The sequence below is a fragment of the Lissotriton vulgaris genome, chromosome 7 (genome assembly GCF_964263255.1).
Source record: "Lissotriton vulgaris chromosome 7, aLisVul1.2, whole genome shotgun sequence".
In the NCBI taxonomy this organism is placed as follows: Eukaryota; Metazoa; Chordata; class Amphibia; order Caudata; family Salamandridae; genus Lissotriton; species Lissotriton vulgaris.
In genome coordinates this window covers 1,605,861,987-1,605,872,890 of record NC_141695.1, presented here as the reverse complement: position 1 = coordinate 1,605,872,890, position 10,904 = coordinate 1,605,861,987, and the positions used below count along the sequence as shown (strand labels likewise).

The following is a 10,904-nucleotide window of genomic DNA, read 5'->3' as shown; positions in this document are numbered from 1 at the left end:
AATGAATTTTAGAAATAGTAAAGTAATATATGGATACTGAATTTTTGTTCCATGAAACACAATTGAAATTTGCTGTTTTTAATTCTAATTTTAGTTCTAGATTGTTTTACCTTTGTTAAAGGAAATCAATTTCAAAGATGGATACCCTGTCTACAATACAAAGAATATACTCGGACGGTCGAGTTTTTTTTGCAGCGCAGGCTCGGATTGGCTGACGTCTCGCTGTCTCCCATTGTTTGCTGCTAAAAAGGCACGCACCCTTGACTTCGCTCATTGGGCCTCGAGTGTTGTCACACAGGCCTCTCTCTGAATTGATGATAAACAACCTCACTTTCTACTGTCTCTGCTACCCGTTCTGTGAGCACTGTCAGCACCGGGGTTCTAAAATATAATACGATCTACCAAATGATGCATTTGATTGATAAGAATGTGAGGCTAATTGAGGGGTGTGAGAAGTGCAAATAAAATCTAAAATTAGCGCAGTGAGGGAAAGGATGTGTCCGACAGCTAGAATGCCGACTTTGGAGCTGGGAAACCAAGGTTCGTACTTTTTATTTATTTATTTATTTACGCATTTTTATATACCGCGGACTTTACCCGACGGTGTCAGAGCGCTTCACAATAGGAACAGAGATGAAACATGATGGAAAACATTACACAAGGAAAGATTACAAAAGCAGACATTACGTTACATAAGGTAAAAGTGACAATTGTGAACAAACAAAATACATGAGGTAGTAAAAATTGTGAGCAACCAAAAATACATGAGGTAGTAAAAAGTGCACAAGAGGAAAAAGTGACAAGTGTGCAGTTACAAGAGAAAACAGAATATAATTTGAGGTATAATACTGCCATAAGTGCTAGACACTCAGGCACAAGAGCAAGCGTTACGTAGGCAAAGGTGGCACTTGTGCGAGTATCAAAGGTAAAAACGTGAGAGGTAGCAAACCGTGTGCTACAAGGGCAAAATGGTGTGTGCATGTTACATGGAAAATACTGCAAAAAGGCAAACACTCCAACCACAAGAACACACCGGGAAGGCACTTCCATGGTCATGGAAAGTAGAAATTTTCAGTAGTGGGAAGTCTTCCTCCAAATAACAAGAGGACGTGAATTACTTTTGGAGGTGTCTCTGGAGGAGGAGAACTTTGAGGTCCCTTTTGAAGGCCTGGGAGGAGGCGGTGGTCCGGAGCTGAGGTGGAAGGGAGTTCCAGATTCTCACTACGTTGCCTGAAAAGGATTGGGCCATTGTTCTTTCCTTCTTGAAAGTGGGAGGTTCAAACAGTAGATTCTCCGCATTGCGTGAAGGTCTAGAGCCTCCAGAGAGTTTCAGTTTATTCGCCAGGTAGCGAGGAGAGGAGGAATGCAAGGCTTTGTGGGTGATACAAGCGGTCTGGTATATAGATAGCTCTAGCCTCGAAGGGAAGCCAGCGGAGGGTGGATAACATCGGTGTGATGTGATCACTTCTTTTGGCCCCATAAATGAAGCGAGCTGCTGAATGGAAAACGGACTTAAGTGGGGACAGGTGAGATTTGGGGAGGCCAGAAAGAAGAGAGTTGCAGTAGTCTAGTCTGGAGAGGACCAGCAATTGCACCAGGGTTATAAGGTCCTGCTCCGGGAAGAAGCGACGGGTTCCCCAAAGAAGGCGCAGTTGGTAACAAGCAGATTTTGCAATAGAATTGATGTGGGGAGTTAGATTGAGTTTTTTGTCTAGAATGACACCAAGGGATTTTGCGCTGTCGACAATGACGGGTTTATTGTTTAGTAGATTCATCCGATCCATCCATGATTGAACCGGGGGAGGAGAGAGTGAGGAGGAGAAGAGGAGGAATTCAGTTTTGGAGGTATTCAAAATCAATTGATGAGTTGACATCCAGTTTTGAATGGAGTCAAGAGTAGAGCTTAGGATGGAGAGATCATGAGTGGAGGCAACCTTGAGGTAGAGTTGAGTGTCGTCTGCATAGAGATGATAGTGAATCCCGGATTTGCTTAGGAGGTTTCCCAGTGGTTCTAAGTAGAGATTGAACAATGTGGGTGCAAGTATCGAGCCTTGGGGAACACCTTGACCCACCGCCACAGGAGAAGAAAGACTGTTCGCTATTTTGATCATTTGAGATCTGTCAGAGAGGAAGGATGCAAACCATTTAAGCACAATGCCCTCCATGCCCATTCTCTGTTGAAGAATATTGAGGAGGGTGTTGTGATTGACAGTGTCAAAGGCTGCAGAAAGATCAAGGAGAATTAGCAGACAGGACCCCCCTGAGTCGAGTATCCTCAGCGCATCATCAACCACTTGCAGTAGGGCTGTTTCAGTGCTGCAGTTTTGGATGAAGCCGGACTGACAATTGTCAAGAAGATCATTGTCCTTGATATGACGAGAGAGTTGTTTTGCTACACATCTTTCTGTGATCTTCGCAAGAAAGGGAAGGTTAGTAATGGGGCGGAAGTTGTTGAGGTCATTCGCATCAGCAGTGGGCTTTTTAAGCAGAGGGGTGACCTGCCCAGTTTTGAAGGAGACAGGAAGGGAGCCTTGCCAGAGGTAGAGGTTGATCAGAGTGGTCCAATAGGAAAGGGAATGGGTATAGAAGTCAAAGGCAATGGCACTGGGAATAGGGTCGAGAGAATGGTTGGAGGGCTTTGTTTCGCGTATGCACTTGAGAAGGGCATCTTCAGATATGGGGTCAAAGCTCTGCCAAATGGCTAAGGATTTGCGCTCCTCTGGAGGTGTAGGATGAGCGACCTGATCCACAAGTGATTTCACTTTTTCATCGAAGAAGATAGCGAAATCCGCTGCTCTCTTTGTAGAATCCTCCACCTTGGAGGTTGGGGGAGAGCAGCTCGGAATCTTGATGAGATCGAATAGTTTTTTGGGTCTATTTTTGGCGGAGTCAAGGAAGGTTTTGAAGTGCGCCGCTTTCTCAAGGAAGATGTGCTTGTGGTACTTGGATCTTGCTGTGCGAAGCATGGCTAAGTTGTCAGTGGAGGGCACTTGCCTCCATTGCTTCTCCAGGAATCTTAGCTGCTTCCTTTTCTCATAAAGGGATTTGTTGAACCAAGGTGCTGAGGGAGTGGGCCTTATCCTTTTGCTTTTGAGTGGAGCGATGTTATTAATTTCAGCTGCAAGAACTGTGAGGCATTGGGAGGTGAGATCGTCAACAGCTATGTTCGGGTCTAGCCTTGGAAGTGATAGCAAAGCTGATTCACAGAGGGGACCAACATCAATATTTTTGGCATCACGGAACCAGGAGATGGCCCTCTTGGGTTGGCCAAGAGTTATAGAGTGTGAAAGTTGAAGAGAGAATGGGATGAGGTGGTGGTCAGACCAATCTACATGCATTGGGGTAGTGGTAGAAAGCATGCCTGCTTTAGAAATAACAAGGTCCAGTATTGCGCCCTTAGAGTGGGTTGATTCAGTGCAGTGTTGGATAAGATCGTTTGCAGAGAGGAAGGTGGCCAGTGAGTTCGCAGAGGAGTCTTGCGGTTCGCCCCAGTGGAGATTGAAGTCACCCACGAAGGTCTGATTGTCACTTTGTGAGTATTGGTCGCTGATGAAGTCAGTGAGATCTTCTATAAACAAAGGGCCACTACGAGGCGGGCGGTAAATGATATGGAATCTGAGCGGTGAACGGTGTTGCAATTGAAGCTCAAGAGAAAGGCTTTCAAAGGTGTGAGAGGAGCTGATTGGAGAAGCCTTAAGTTGGAGGGCGTTTCTAAAGATGACTGCAACACCTCCCCGTGTTGTCAGTTCTGTCATTCCTAAATATGGAATAACCTGTGGGTAATAGGAGATCAAACATAGAGTGAGAGGTATCTTTGAACCAGGTCTCTGTGAGGAAGAGCATGTCAAGTTTGTGAAGGGTGATGGTATTGGAGATTTCAAGTTTGTGTTTTACTGCAGATCTGCAGTTGTGAAGCATACAGCGCAGCTCTGTCAAGACTGTTTTGGTGACGGGGGCATTTGGGCTCTGAAGGCTGATCGGGATATTGTACTTATGCGGGGGTGCTCAGGAGGTTTTAGGTGGATGCTTTGTTTGACAGAGGTGATGGTCGGAATAGTGTAGATAGTGGGGTTGCTAGGGTATGCCTGTTGAAGAAGGGTGGCGTTCAAGGGCTTGTGTGAGTTAACGACGTTTGCAGACGAAAGGTTGAGCTTGGCTGTATTGGGGTGAGGGGGCGAGGTGCATCTCATGGGAAGTTGGGAGGGAGTAGAGGTGCATGGAGGGTGGAGATCTTAGAGCATAAAAGTGAAATGGCAGCTGTAAGCTGGGAGATGGAGGTGATCAGAGAGCCTAGCGTATTTTCCAGTGAGAATGAGGCAGAGCACGGAAGGTTGGGTGGCTCAATTGAAACAAGGGGGGGTGGAATTGGTGGTGGAAGGCTGGGAGAGGTGGGGGGACAGGAGGTGAGTTGGGGTGTGGGGTTCACAGGTGGGGAAAGGTGGAGGTTGAGAGCGGGAGTAAGTGAATTGGAGGTTAAGGGAGAGTTGTCATTGTTGGTGTTGCACGAGGGAGAGGAATTAAGGACAAATTTAGAGGGAGAAAGGTGCGGAACACGGCGGTAGGGAAGTAGGAGTGGGGAGGCCTGTGTGGCGTCATGGGAATGTAGGAGGTTTGGGAGGAAAAGAGGTGCAGTGGTTGTGGAGGTCCTGTCAGTTAGGAGAGGTGGCAGTGAGGGAACGGTCAACTGGCAGAGTGAGGGGGGTTGAGAGAACGGGAAGTTGAGGAAAGGAAGTGGTTCTGCTGGGCCTGAGGGAGGGAGATGGAAGGGTTTACTAGGAGGGGAAAGGGGGTAGTGCAGCAGTACTGGAAGAGTAGGAGGGAGGAGAGAGATGCAGTGGGAATGTGGCGAAAACGGGGTGAATGACGAGGGGATGAAGGGGTGGAGAGGAGGGATGGAAGGAGGGATGAGGGGAGCATAGGGAAAGTTAATTGGGGGAGAGAGTGGAGGAGAGGTGGACTAAAAAGGGGGGTGATGGGAAGAAGTATGGGGAGGAGAAGAGATTGGAGTATCGTGATAGTGCAGATGGGACGAGGAGCGTATTAGCTAGTGGTAAGGCTGAAGTAATGTGGGAGGGGACATACTGTGAGGGGGGAGGAATAGGAGATGAGGTAAGTTGGGGGGGAGGGAAGAGGGCCGACCTGTGTTTCTCGAGAGTGCAGCCAATTGGAGTGAGGTGGGGTCGGCGGAGGAGAAAGGGAGTAATGGGTGGAGATGGAAGGAGATTCGGGGGGAAACCCGGTTGCAGAGGAGGGGAGTAAGGAGGGGAAGAGGTGGTAAAGAGCGAGAGGCAGGTGTCTTTGCCTTGGATCATGACAGTACCATTGTTATAGAGTGAGATAGTGAGGTAGCCATTGAAGCATTCAGAGGGAGAAATTTTTAGTTGTTTCCCATACGGGATAGAGGAGGATGAGGTGACGTTAAGGAAATTGTAAAAACTGTTGGACCAAGAGTGGGTGTCGCGAGTGAAGAAAATGAAATCGTTTTTGAGCCTCCCAAGACAACCATTGTAAAATTGATCAACAAAAAGGGAGTCCGAGAAACGTTCAATAGTGTTATGCTTCAGTCGTTTTATTGTAGCTTTAGTCTGGTCGGGAGGATAAATGATTTTGTAGCAAAATTGGCTCCAGACTTAACTCGAGAGGTGGCCATGTTGGGAAGATGAGGCGAAGAAGGGTGGGGGAGAGATGAGAGGGGTGTTACTGGGAAAGCGGTGGTGAGGAGAAATAAAAGGGCAAAAAGGGGGCGCATAATCCAAATGTTTATGGTAAGATAACCGAGTTAATGTGCTTTCAGGGAAGTGAGGTGGGTATTTGTTGGGCCCTTCATCTAGGAGTATGAGGTGCCACCTGGCACTGGATAAAAATTACAAGGGAAAAATTTGCAAATAGTAGGGACCCATCACAGAGCAAATACAGACAAAGTAGAACAGAATAAAAATGACCACCCGGTGACCATTGGAGAACACTGAACCAGCCTGTTAATAGAACCATATTCGGCACCAGCCGCCCTGTATGCCCAAGTTCTCAACAGACTACTATATGACCCTAAGCTCCTGTGAGACACTAACGTTAGGGCAAAGAGCATAGGGTGGATCACAAATTGATTAGCAATGTCTAGAAAATGCACAACAACCTCGTCATCTTCAGACCACCTCTGATGCAGCAGGAGTCGTGACTCAATTTGAACTGTCCCCACGGAGAAAGTTGCTTAATAGGTGCAGCAGGCACTACTAGATGTGCACCCGTGAAAAGGTCTACACAATGCAGCTGGCATTACTTGCTGTACATCTGATTGATGGCCTGAACGGTGCAGCTGGCACTACTTGCTGCGTAGCTGTAGAAGGCCTAAACGATGCAGCTGGCACTACTTGCTGCGCAGCTGTGAAAGGCCTAAACGGTGCAGCTGGCACTACTTGCTGCGCAGCTGTAAAAGGCCTAAACGGTGCAGCTGGCACTATTTGCTGCGCAGCTGTAAAAGTGTTCAAAATAAAAACCAAACATTTAAAGAGTTAAGCGGATGGCGATTATGATGGAGGAATGCATTTCTCGCCGACGCCCGCAGGGCTGTCCGGTTGCTGCAGGAAGCACTGGCCGTGAAGATGAAACATCTGGAAGACAGGCTTTGAGCTCACTTAATACAGCTCAGTAGTAAGGAATAAGTAATCTGGAAGACAGGCTGTGAACTCACTTAATACAGCTCAGTAATTAGGCGTGCAGGTGCGCGCTGTGCGCAGCGTCGAGGCGCTCACCTGCTCCCGGGTCTGCTCCCAGCTCTCCACTGTGTTGAAGGGCAAGCTTGTGTCCATGAAAGATCAGACAGAGACAGTGATTATAATGTGCCAAGGGCCCCTGCAAATAACATTAGGGGTGCAATTAGCTGCTCCAAGGGCACGAACTCGGGCGAGGAGCACTGATAATGGCAATGTAGAGAGCAGCCTCTAATTCCGCCATCTTAAGGTCAGGCATTCATGAGTGGACATGGGCTTCTTTCAGGCAATAGGAATCAACGAGTAGCCAGCATAACAACTAGGGCTGAATTTTATCCACACTAGTAGTAGACTCGTTGCGCTGGACATTGGTATGAGAATCACAGGCTGGGGGACAGGTTAGGAGGCATCCTGCACTGAACGCTGCGCCATTTTTAAGTCAGGCGTCACCCGAGTGGGGTACTCATCTTATCCCCGGTGAAGAAAATTCCTCCATAAAAGCCCGGGTAGAGGTGAAGGGTCCCTATGCAGCCATGCGCTTACCTCAGATGGCAGGGGAAGGAGTTTTCGAGCTCCGAAGGGGCTGATTTCAGGTCCGTCTGAGCCCGCGTAGAGTCCAACTCCTAAAATGGCGGGCATCGATTCTCTCATTCTGGACTCGATCCGCGCTGGAGGAAAGGACGTGGAGTGTACTATCCAGATTCCGACTGGAAAACAGGTGATGCAAGCCCCCGTGGGTTCTCACCTCTTGTGGCAGCTCCGCTCCGATGGGCCTGCTGGCGCGTGTATGCAAGTACGGCACGAGTGGTTGAGGCCTATCTACCTCGAGGTGATCCCTGGGCTTTCCTGATGCCTGCCGCCGCCGCCGACGGACTCTCTGTGTCCAGCACTGCTCCCGGCTGAAAACTCTGCAGCAGGTATCTCCGGCACCAAGTAAGCTATCTTCCCCAAACTTTCACCGAGTGCGGGGGTTGTGGTTAATGACTCTTAGGCTTAATGAGGGCAATAATCATTCCGTGAATTTAGGATAAATATTAAATATCCATTCTGGGTTGCAGGAGCCGTGGCTACCGCGCGCCGACGAGCACACATTGCTGGAGAGGTGAGGAAGGTGGGGGCCTTGGCGGTCTCCACACCTGCTGCTGTGCCTGGCACCTGGCCCACACTCGTGTCCCGGGTGGTGCCAGCCGGATAACAGGGAGAGCTGGGTGCTGTGGGCCAGAGTGGTCAGGCCGAGGGTACCAGGGGGAGCAGGGTGTTGTGGGCCAGAGAGGCCAGGCCGAGGGTACCAGGTTGAGCTGGGTGCTGTGGGCCAGAGAGGGGGGTGGGGGGCGCGGGGGGAGGAGGACTGTCTCAGTAGAGACGGCTGTGCAGAAGAGACAGTGGTGGTCCTGAACACAAGGGAACCTGCCTCTGAAAGTGGGTGCGGAATGCGCGGGGTCGCGTCCGCATCCTGTGATTGTGGGCAAATCACTTAATCTCCCATGCCTACCTAGAAAAAACAAGCATTTACAATGCAACGGTCTCGCCTCTGCAAAATTAGAGCTATTGGCATTGTAAATGACAACATTTTTATTTATGTGTTGGTTTTGAAAACAGATTAATAAATGGCATTGTTATTTACAATCAGTGCTTTAAATGGAAAAAAATAAGTGCAGGTACTCATTAAATTGAGTTAGGGGTGTGGCCAGTGGGCGGGGTTAGAGGCGGGGTGAGACATGATGATAGAAACACTTTTGAGTATTCATTTTTCCCTTGCATTGCCCCTGACAGTTGTCTCAAACTTTCCATATGTGCAGATTAACAGTTACTTATGCTAATAAAGGGTGGTGTGAAGTACTTCTGGGAGCAATGCAAGGAGCTTCTAAACCCTGAATGCAGCCGAGCCATCATCAGTACTTTTAGCCCTTCCAGTCTAAGAATCAATGTGGACCAGGACGAGAGAGACTGGCATAGCATCATTAATAACAAGTATTAGACTCATTTCTTTTCAAATACCTCCTGGTTGTCCTGATTCCCTCCCTATCTGATTTAGTTTCTCTCTCACACACAAACATACACACAACCAGGCAAACGCACACAAACCAGCAGACAAATACTCTCTATCAATCTTCACATCTCTAATCTCGCGATCCCTCCCCCACTCACTTCTCTCCCATTTGTATTGATTTCTCTTGCTGCTCCGTTCTCTTTACCAATAGTAGTAGTAGAAAGCTTTATTCGATTCTAGAACAATATAAAATCATAAAAGCAGCAATCAATATATATAATTTCATATACATCATAAGTACACATTAAAAATAGTATTAAACAATGTGTGTGAGCACACATATAATAAAGCCTTACATCCATACTATAATTTTGACAGCTAATAGTGCAAAGTCAAACATAACGGTTAACAATGATCTAATTTTTAAAATTACTGTTGATCTCCGTAAGTGGCTCGAATTTTCAAACAGGTTTTTAGATACATGGCTATGCATTTAGCATTTGATATTGTATCTAAGAATTGTAACGCCATAAAGGCAGGACGGCATCTTCTCAAACCGAGGGACAATAGGATAGGAATAATCCATTGTTTGCGTGGTACATCATAATTTTTACAGAACAGTTAAAAGTTACAAGTTTATTTTATTTGTTTTGGTACTCTACTGAGGACCACAAATTTTATACGATAAAATTCAGTTACATATACTTTTAGAATTTCATATTAATACAAAGCTAAAAAAGGTTTTAAAAATGTATAAAAGTTATAACAAACTAGTTTGTTAGGAGGAAATTTGCATACTGTGATCAAGTCCTTTACGGTGGTGATACGGCAGTTAATGTATATAGGATACAGATGTTTTGTTCTAGCTGCCACTACTTTTGGGTTAGGGCATATAAATAAAAGATGTTCAACATCCTGCTCCCCTCCGTGGCAGAGGTTACATAATGAAGACCCATTTGGGTGCCATCTTGATGTTGTGGTTAGCACTGGTAAAATGCCAAGCGGTAACAGGATGATTGATCTCTTAGCTCCGTGCGAGAGATTAAAGTATATGTATTGTTGAACTTGCTTAGGTGCGATTGTTTCAGTGAAACTTTTATACAGAGTCAATTTCGCCCAGTGTGAAAAATCAAGGTCATAACTGAGTCTGGGGGTGAAACATTTTAAAAAGAGTTTCAGTTGTGACGGAGTCCACGTGAGCAACAGGTTAACATTGATTTCAGCTATTTTAAATGCAGTGGACATGTTGCTGAAGAATACTTGTTTCGGAGCATCACAGTCAAAGGTCTCGATTTTAAGTAGTGAACAGAGAGTTCCAGCCTTTGCATGCAGCAGATTATATGCCCACCTGATGACGTTTGCGATAGCTCTTGAGTAGGAGCTTGTGATAGAGAATTCGAGGCGAAGAGCTTGCACCGGGGTGGAGTGTGATACCTTCAGCATTTTCCTCAGTATCTTCCCTTCTTTTTGGTCCAGGAATGACCACTGTTTTATTGGAATATATTCCAAAGCAAATGATAAAACTGGAGGTATCTTTGTACTATATACTTTGAGAAGGGAGGAAAAATGTCTGTTGCCTGAAGCCTCGTATAGTCTTTGAAGGGCTCCGGCATGTACCTCGGATTTCCTAGTCAGGTTAATAACCTGTAAATTGTTATTTAATGACTTAGTGAAAATCCTGCCCAGGTATGTGTATTCCTCTGTCTCTTCTATTGTTCCAGCGCCAGTGTCTACAGCAGAATTTGGTGCTTCTTTTTCTTCCTGAGAAGGAGACTATTTTTGTCTTGGTGAGATTCGGGATTAAGAAGTTTTCCTGACTGTATTTGTTCAGAGTGTCTCGAAGTCTTTGCAGGCCAAAGGGCGTAAGATCTAACATTACGATATCGTCTGCATATAAGAGGGTGTGAACGTTATGGGCTGCGATCTTTGGAGGCAGACTTGGCGCTTGTTGCAAGTGCTGAGGCAAATCACTAAGATATAGTGAGAATAACAAAGGGGCTAGGAGACACCCCAGCTTAAGACCATTTGCTGTTGGAATTATGTTGGTCAGGCCCTTTTCACTCCCCATTTGCACTTGACACCACGTGTGCGAATGCAGTGTAATTATAATTTGTAATAATTGTTCAGGGATTCTTAACTTCCTCAGTTTTTTCCAGAGTGATGGTCTGTCTACTCGATCAAATACGGTAGAAAAATCGATGAATGCC

The 10,904-nt window shown here is 46.6% G+C and overlaps 1 protein-coding gene across 1 annotated transcript in view; it reads left to right on the top strand.

The window, feature by feature from the left end:
• The first annotated feature begins 304 nt into the window (after positions 1–304).
• TGM5 (transglutaminase 5) overlaps positions 305–10,904 on the top strand; it is a 387,349-nt gene continuing 376,749 nt past the window's right edge. The window contains exon 1 of the mRNA XM_086932527.1: positions 305–540. The gene's annotated coding sequence lies outside the window, so the exon portion shown is untranslated. The remainder of the gene's footprint in view (positions 541–10,904) is intronic.